Source organism: Piliocolobus tephrosceles, chromosome 11, assembly GCF_002776525.5.
Source record: "Piliocolobus tephrosceles isolate RC106 chromosome 11, ASM277652v3, whole genome shotgun sequence".
Lineage (NCBI taxonomy): Eukaryota > Metazoa > Chordata > Mammalia > Primates > Cercopithecidae > Piliocolobus > Piliocolobus tephrosceles.
Window position 1 is genome coordinate 36,356,295 of NC_045444.1, and position 10,029 is coordinate 36,366,323.

Sequence of the window (10,029 nt, forward strand, 5' to 3'; positions counted from 1 at the left end):
CTCTGTCGCCCAGGCTGGAGTGCAGTGGCGCGATCTCAGCTCACTGCAAGCTCTGCCTCCCGGGTTCCCGCCATTCTCCTGCCTCAGCCTCCCAAGTAGCTGGGACTACAGGCGCCGCCACCTCGCCCGGCTAGTTTTTTGTATTTTTAGTAGAGACGGGGTTTCACCGTGTTAGCCAGGATGGTTTCGATCTCCTGACCTCATGATCCGCCCGTCTCGGCCTCCCAAAGTGCTGGGATTACAGGCTTGAGCCACCGCGCCCGGCCCTGAATTCAAATTTAACTGGGTGCTCTGCACCTTGCCTGGTAAATCTATGTTAGTTACTGGTGTAATCAGACCAATATATTAGCATTAACCCTCTCCTTGTCCATGTTAAGTTGAAATATTTTGAAAGAATTTAACCATTAACATATCCACAAATATATCTTCATGTATAGATGAGTGATTATATTTAAGAAATCATCCATCAACAAATAAGTCAGCTCTCCAGGCAATTGATAGATAGAAAAATAAGATTTCTACTTCTAAGAAAATGTGTTATTTTATAAAGACACTAATTGTAAAGAATTTAAACTCTATTTCTGAATCTGGGGACCCAAGGCTAGATTTCATCATTCCTCTGAAATAGTAGGTAATATTGTGCGTATCTCCGCACTTTTCCAAGGAAGAGGACCCATCGCATTTGTCAGATTCTCAGAAATTTTTAAAACACAAACTTAGTAAGAATAACTTGACTCAAAGCAAAGTTCACGCTTTAGGATTGATAGAAATGTTTTGTCTTGAATGTGGTGGTGGTTACATGTATGTATTTATGTACCAAAATTCACAGGACCATACCTAAAACTGGTGAATTTTAATTATATTTCAATTAATAATTTTTTTTTAATTTTAAATTAAAAAAATCAAAGTTCAAAAACAACTCAGAGAATAAACCAAGGAATACTTATCCTTTTTCCCAAATACGTATTTTCCAAGAATTTCACTCCCTCTGTTGAAAATTCTTCATTCCAGAGGGGAAGTCACTTAAGTAATATAACTCCTTGGGAGAACCAGATAACTAACATCATTCAAAATGTTCAAAAAGGATTAGCATTTCCAATACAATTAAAGCATTTTCTCTCCAAATGTCCTTATCTCTATGCTAAGTGAAATAAGTTAGAAAGACAACAGAAACTGATGGGCAATTGTATTATTTAAGCATTATGTGCTCTCTAAATTGTTACTACTTCTGTCCCCAAATATGTTTTTCTTACCTTGCTAGGAGCAGCATCCCTATTGATTATTAATCAACATAATGCCTGGCCGGCCAGGGAGTTATGCTCTTGAACTAATTGCCATTCACTCCTTGCCATGGTCTGAATGTTCGTGTCCCCTTAAAATTCATATATTAAAATCTTAACCCCCAACGTAATACATTAGGAGGTAGGCTCTTTGGGAGGTGATTAGGCCATGAGGATGGAACCTTCATGAATAGGATTAGTGCCCTTAGCCCTAACGAGACTCCTCTCTCCTTCCATCAGGTGACGACAAGTGAGGACACAGCAAAAGGCTTCATCTTTGTGTGAGAAAACAGGCCCTCGCCAGACACCGAACCTGCCAGTGCCTTGACCTTGGGTCCTCCAGCCTTCAGAATGTTGAAAAACAAATTTCTGTTGTTCATATGCTACGCAGTCTATGATATTTTGTTATAGTACTCCAATGGACTAAGCCACTCTTATATACTCCAATAATAAAAATTATCTCTAGTAAAAATCCAATTGTCTAGTCATGTTTTATTAATCTTATTCATCTGAAAAATGGAACTAATATTGCCTGTTTGAAAGCTACTGTGCTAATTAATTTAAAAGGGGTTTATAAACTCTATGGAACTCTTATCAACTGAAAGTGTAGAAGCTAAAAGTTTAGAGTAAGTCAGATGCCTAATAATCATAAAAAAGAACAAACCTGGCCGGGCGCAGTGGCTCACACCTGTAATCCCAGCACTTTGGAAGGCCGAGGCGGGCGGATCACGAGGGCAGGAGATCAAGACCATCCTGGCTAACACGGTGAAACCCCGTCTCTACTAAAAATACAAAAAATTAGCCGGGCATGGTGGCGGGTGCCTGTAGTCCCAGCTACTCGGGAGGCCGAGGCAGGAGAATGGCGTGAACCCGGGAGGCAGAGCTTGCAGTGAACTGAGATCTGGCCACTGCACTCCAGCCTGGGCGACAGAGTGAGCCTCCATCTTAAAAATAAAACAAAAAATCAAAACAAAAAAATCTTCACTACACATGAATCACTGTACACATTATCTCATTTGATCTTCAGACACCTCTGCTGCATCATTGTTGTTATTATTCCCAATAGAAAAATAAAAAAATTGATTGATTGTACCTAGCTCATGTTATTTGGTAAAGTCAATGAGGTAAATCCATTTCTGACATGTCCACTCTAAAGAGGATAGTGGGAATAGCTGAGAGGGCAAGATCTTTGACACATTCTGCCCTTTATGCATTTACACTCTGACTCTTACAAGACAACTCATCAAAGGCATGTGTTCAGATACTAGTATTCATCATACAAAGAATTTGGGTTCTGTTTCTCACTCGCTTTCTAGCTCTCTGTGCACATGCACACACATATATAATGCACATATATCTCATATATATTGTATATATGTTATATATATATGTAGGTACTGTCACATATATATAGCTTCATTTTACTTCTAGGAAAGCTATGAAAATTCTGCAAAAAACATTGCATAAGTGAAAATGACAAATAGAAAAATAACATAGTTCACATCTGAAAATAAAATTAATGCCTTTTTATTAATATTTATATTATATGATACTGGGAAATGATTACTTTGATCATCTGAATTATGTCTGCCTGAAATTAGTTTGTATGCTAAAACATTCTTTGGTGAATAAATTCTTCAGGGTCTTCTGGCATTTGCAGCTCTGGAAAAAAATCATTCTGTGGTGAGAATCGTTATTTAGTATTTATATGTTCCTTTTTCTCACATTTGCAAAATATACTCTATGATCACTTTTTAAGATAAAGATAATTGCATGTTGACAAGGTGTCTTCAAGAGAGGTCCTGAATTCCTCAGTTCTTTATCATAATCACCATCTACTTCTGATAACTGTAAAATAGCTGTTTCTTATAGTCCTTATATTTTACATTTTTCATTATCATTCACTGTGACAAGAAAAAATGAGTAGTTTCACTTTGGGTAGGGTTTTGGGGCTTATGTGGGGTGGAGAGAGAGAGATCTTAGTCATAGAGTTCACATAACCCTCAAGACAGGTTTTCCACATCTTGATCAATGATAATCCAGATAATTAACCTGCAGGAACTAAAGAACATCAGTGTTCACTGGGGCCAGAGGATAGTCAGGCATTGATACTTGAGTAATAACAGAGAAGATATTTAACACTTACTATGTTCCAAACACTTTATGTGTACTTGCTTACTTAGTCCTCATTATAGTCTACTAGAAAGGATGTATTCCACATCCTTTTTTTACAGATGAGCAAACTGAGGCACAGAAAGGTTAAGAAACTTGCTCGAGATCACCTAGTCAGTAAGTTGGAATTTAAACCCACCAAGCAATCTAACTCCAAAATCTCTACTTACAGTTATCTAATAGTCAGTATATATCAGAATAACACAATTTCTATTACATAGTCAAGGAATAACTCTTCATGTCCTATATTGGATGAGGGTCTCAGTCTTCCAAAATGATTATATTGCAAAATCACAAGTTCTGATTCGCTTCAAAAAGAGTGAATGACGTAAAACATTCAGGAAAAATCAGTGTCACGTGACATGAATTGAGGTTCATGAGTTTTGACAGTCAACACAAGACCGTATGTGAGGCGTTAGCTTACGGGAATGTATGTATCAGCCTCCTGGCCCCTGGCCATGCTGTATGTTTTCCATTTTGCTCACCTCATTTTAGATGGGCTTCTTTTATTAGGGGAGATGCCTGAGTATGTAATCAATAACATGAAAACAGAACTTGGCAGCTGTGTAGGAGATTACAGATGTTCATATGTGGCCTGTGCACATGCCTATAGACACACAGACCCCAACTGCAAAATCATCAAAACACTATATACTGCCTAGAAGGCTGATTAATGGTATCACCTCTAAAGTGACAGTGAGTTGGAGGTCAATTTATATTTAGCTGCATTGGGTTAGAATGTTGATGGAGTGATTCATGTAACAAAACCATCCAGGGTCCCAACACCATTCAGAATGCTTATTTTAATACTGATTTTTCTGGCAAAATGCTGTTTTAAGATGACAAAAAGAAAAAAGTAACACAAATACAGACATAGCAGAATTGGCACGAAAACAAATCTTTTAAGTATTTTAGAAAATGTATTAAAGAAGATAAATTTTAAATTATGACTTAAGGTCAGTAAATCAAGGCTTTCTCTCCCAGAGAAGGTAAAGAACCACACAGACAACATTCCATCTTTTGTATGCGTGGAAGCACTTTTGATGTGTGTGTAGGTGTAGCATGTGTGTGTGTGTATGAGTAAATCCTCCAAAAGGGGAGGAATAAACCTGTTGACCAACTCAGGGTAGCTATGGCATAAATATCAGAAAACTAAAGCTGATCTGCCTAATAATTATCTGAAATAAAAAGAGTACACTTTACACTAACTTTTGCAACACAACCATGCTCCCTGAAACATAGAGCTTGTTTATACATCCAACTGGGACACCAATCCAAGGTAGTTTAGTTGTAAAAGTTAAAAAATAGGTAAATTATGAATTGGTTTGGTCTCCAAGTCTTATGGCATTACGATAAAAATGACAACGCTGCTATAGTGACATTTTGCACTTGAGGATGATACTGCTGTCATTTTAATGTGTGGAATGGCTGAAAAGATGTTCCACAGTGCATACACACTTGATTCCAATTCTAGATTCTACCTGTTATACCATGCAGTCTAGATGGTTCAGGCTATCATTTTTCCCTTGTACCTCCTTCCTGATCTCACCTGACAATGAGCTCTGAAATTCCATGAGGTCTGACCCAGACTAATAAAGGAAAGTTCAGGGTTACTGCCATTTCCAATGCCAAGAAACTCCCTAGAGCAGGGCAGCCTAAGACCCCTATCAGGCCCATGCCTCTAGATCACATCCCTTCAATCTATCTTTTATACTGGCTGCCAAAATGATAGTCCAAATGCGAAAATCTACCCATAAAGCCTTGGCTTAAAACCCTTAAAATGCTTTCCTAGTGCCTATAGGAGTAAACTGTACATTCCTTTACTTGGCAAAGAACTTCAGGATCTGGCCACTTCCTAGAAGTCAACTCTCAACTGTCATTTCTGGATTGCTCTTTGCAAACTGGCAATCTTGAACTACTTAGAGTTCTCTGAATGCTCCAGTTCCTCTGTTGGCACCCTGCCAGGGTTCTTCTTGGAACAGCCTCGCAGCTTGGGTGCCTGACAGCCTTATTCATTCCTCAAGCTTTTGTTCAAATGCTACCTCTTCTGAGAAGGCAACGCTTCCGGTGGTCTTGTTGAGTGAGTTCCCTGTGTTCAGGGAAAGCTGATAGAGTTTGGATGTTAGTCCCTTCCAAATCTCATGTTAAAATGTGATCCCTAATTTTTAAGGTGGGGCCTAGTAGGAGGTGTTTGTTTCATGGGGGTGGATCCCTCATGTATGGCTTGGTGCTATCTTCAAGGTAATGAGTTACCTCAAAGTGTATTAGTTAACTATGAGATCTGATTGTTAAAAATAGTCTGGCACTGCCCCCGACCCTCTTGCTCCTTCTCCCACCATATGACATGCCAGCCATCTCAACTTCTGCCATAAGTAAAAGCTTCCTGAGGCCTCATCACAAGCTTACCAGATGTCAGTGCCATGGTTTTTGTACACCCTACAGAACTATGAGCCAAATAAACCTCTTTTCTTTATAAATTACCAAGCTTTGGGTATTTCTTTATAGCAATGCAAAATGGACTACTACAATAATCAACCAGAAAGAGCTTTTTATGAATGACTGACATAACCATCTTAACTACTTAAAAGGCATTTTTCTGTGGTGGAGGTTTTGAAGACTATTATTCATTCTTTCATTCTGTCCAGAGTCACCCGATAAAGTCACCAACAACTGATGACCAAAATCAACCTATGAATGCTCATTCTCCAAGTGACTGCTCTCTCTAGTACCTTGGTAAAGAATATGAGGCAGTATAGTCCAGCAATGAAGAGTAAAGACTTAGGGAGACTGTCTTAGTTCATTTGTGATGCTCTAAGGGAATACTGGGGCTAAATAATTTGTAAAGAACAAAGGTTTATTTGACTCATGATTCTACTGGTTGAAAGACTGAGCATCTGGTGAAAGCCTCAGGCTACTTCCATTCATGGCAGAAGGCAAAAGGGAGTCAGTGTGTGCAGAGATCACATGGTGAGAGAGGAAGCAAGAGAGTGAGAGGGGAGGTGCCAGGCTCTTTTTAATAATCAGATTTCAAAGGAACCAACAGAGCAAGAGCTCACTCACTTACCCCCCCAGGGAGGGCATTAATCTATTCATAACATATTAGGCATCTCCCATTAGGCACCACCTCCAACACTGAGAATCATGTGAAATTTGGAAAGAACAAACATCCAAATTATAGCATTCTGTCCCTAGTCCCACAAACCTCATGTTCTTCTCATATTACAAAATGCAATCATCCTTTTTGTTTTTCTTTTTTCTTTTTTTTTTTTTTTGAGACGGAGTCTCTCTCTGTCATCCAGGCTGGAGTGCAGTGGCATGATCTGTGCTCATGGCAAGCTCCACCTTCTGGGTTCACACCATTCTCTTGCCTCAGCCTCCCGAGTAGCTGGGACTACAGGTACCCACCACCACGCCTGGCTAATTTTTTGTATTTTTAGTAGAGATGGGGTTTCACCATGTTAGCCAGGATGGTCTCGATCTCCTGACTTCATGATCTGCCTGCCTCAGCCTCTCAAAGTGCTGGGATCACAGGCGTGAGCCACCATGCCTAGCCAATCATCCTTTTTTAATAGTCCTCAAGACCATGTCTATGGCTCATGCCTGTAATCCCATCACTTTGGGAGACTGAAGTGGGCAGATCACTTGGGGCCAGGAGTTTGAGACCAGCCTGGCCAACATGGTGAAACCCCATCTCAACTAAAAACACAAAAATTAGCCAGGCATGGTGGTGCACACCTGTAATCCCAGCTACTCAGGTAGCTGAGGCACAGGAATTGCTTAAACCCAGGAGTTGGATGTTGCTGTAAACCAAGACTGTGCCACTGCACTTCAGTCTGGGTGACAGGTGAGACTCTGTCTCAAAAAAACAAACAAACGAACAAAAAACAAAAAACAGTCTCCAAAAGTCTTAACTTATTTCAACACCAACTCAAAAGTTCAAAGGCCAAAGTCTCATGTGAGACTCAGGGAAAGTTTCCTCCAGCTATTAGCCTGTAAAATAAAAACCAAGTTCTTTTCTTCCAAGATTTAATGGTTACCAGGCATTGGGTAAACACTACTATTCCAAAAAGGATAAATTGGCAAAAAGAAAGGGGTAACAGGCCTCACATAAATCCAAAACTCAGCAAGGTAGACGTCAAGTCTGAAAACTCCAATACACTCTCCTTTGACTCCATGCCCTATATCCTAGGCACACTGGTGCAACTGGTGGGCCACATGACTATTTTCACAGGTTGGCCTGTGACTAAAATATCCCTGGATTTTCCAGGCTGTGATTGCATGCTGCCAGAGGGTCTATAATTCTGGAGTCTGGAGAATGGTGGCCCTGATCCCACAACTCCACTAGCCATTGCCCTAGTATAGGCTGTTTGCTGTGGATTCACCCCTGTGATAGACTTCTGCCTGTCAAAAAGCACCCGGGCATTTTGATATACCCTCTGAAATTTACATAGAAGCTTTCAAGTCTCCACCACTTTTGCATTTTGGGAGACTGTAGACTAAGCACTGTGGACACTGCCAAAATTTATGGTTTGTGCTCTCTGGAACAGCAGCCCAAGTAGTACCTGAGGCTGTTTAAGCCACAGATGGAGCTACAGCAGTGGGGATGTATGAAGCAGAGTCTCAGGACAGCACAGGGCACTAGCATTCCAGGCCTAGGTGCCTGGAAAAATTGAGTAGAAGTGGGAACTATAATCTAGCAATACTACACATTCTGGTTGTTGCATACAGTTACAACTAATATCAATTGACCCAATATGCACACTCATTCCAGAAAGACTCAAGTGTGAAAAGGACAGGTGAAAATCTAATTAGAATTTCCAAACAAATTGGCTGGATATTGAATTGTACCTCTTAATGAACAGGGGACATACTGAAGGAAGTTTTAGCTAAATGTTAATATAAGATGAAAATGCTTCAGAGGATTGCAATCAGCCAATGTTCTCACTCAGTCCAATGCCAAATTGGAAGTAAACTGTCAATAACGTTTTTGGTTTCTTTAGGGAATGTTTTCATCAATAGGATTTTTTGACTAAAACACAGTTTCTAACTTTTTTCTTAAGGCTAGTCTCATTGCTAACTTTATAAAAATAACTTTGTCGAAACCAAACCATACTTCAAAAGAATTCTGCCATATTACCATTAAATGAGGCTATATTTTAAATAGCAGTGGTACCAGAACTGTCTACTCATAAAAGGTGCATTTCTACACGGTTTTCCTTTACATGAAATCAAATACAAAAGGCCATGGATAAATTTTCCGCCAACTCGATTTTATTTTTCCAAATTGCAGTAGTGGCAAGACTGAAAGTCCCTGCCATAAAAGACAAATCATATGGAAACTGAAGACAGAATATTTGGGGCAAACTGGGGGGTTTAATGAGGCTTTTGTGACTGCAATTAAATTCCTGTGAAGGTCTGGTTTTGATCCCAAATACCAAGTGGACCCCTTCATTTATTTGCCCTAAATTTAATTCAAACAAACATATCCCAAACTAATCCATTATTCCTCCCCCCACCTTATTTTGTACAACTCTGATCTTTTGTGTGGTTTACCCTGGCTCAGTTATAAAGGACTACAAACTCAAATATAAGAATTTAGCATACAAAAGTGGTACTTCCTGTCAATAAGAAAATATGGGTTATTCAACAAATGGTGTCAGAAAGTAATAAACCATTTGGAGGAAAAAACCCCACAAAATTGGATATTTACCCCATTTCATAAATTACTTTAAAGACTAAAAAGAATTAAAAAGAAAACATGGGTAATTTTTAAAAATTAACATAGAATGGGAAAAGTCTTTATAAGAGAGACAACTCAAACTATATTTAATTGTTCATGATTAATAGAATGACAAACAACTGGAAAAATTACATCCAGCATATGTAAAATATCAAATAATTATTTTAAATCTAACAATTGCTTAGCATGTAAAGAATGTTGACATACAATCTATTAGGAAAAACAGAGGCAAACAGCATGAACAAAGGGTACACACACACTCAGACACTGCTATAAATAAATTCTAAACATATAAAAACATACTCAGCTGGGCATGCTGACTCATACCTGTAATCCCAGCACTTTGAGAGGCCAAGGTGGGTGAATCACCTGAGATCAGGAGTTCGAGACCAGCCTGGCTATCATGCTGAAACCCTGTCTCTACTAAAAATACAAAAAAATTAGCTGGACACAGTGGCGCATGCCTGTAGTCCCAGTCACTTGGGAGGCTGAGGCTGGAGAATCACTTGAACCCAGGAGGAGGAGGTTGCAGTGAGCCGAGATCGCACCACTGCACTCCAGCCTCAGCGATGGAGCAAGACTCTGTCTCAAAAAAAAAAAAAACAAAAAAAAACAGAAAACATACTCAAACTTCTTTAAAATTACATAAATACAAATTTAAAATGTAAGAAGATAGTACTTTTACCTAAGAGTCTACTAATTCAGTCTGATTATAGAGCTTTTGGAAATCAGGGCCACCATATTTCACATGCTGCAGAACTCCAGGGGCACCATTCATATAGGATTGTATGTTGTCCAGTATGGGAACCATGAGGAAAACAGGCCCTCTCAAACACT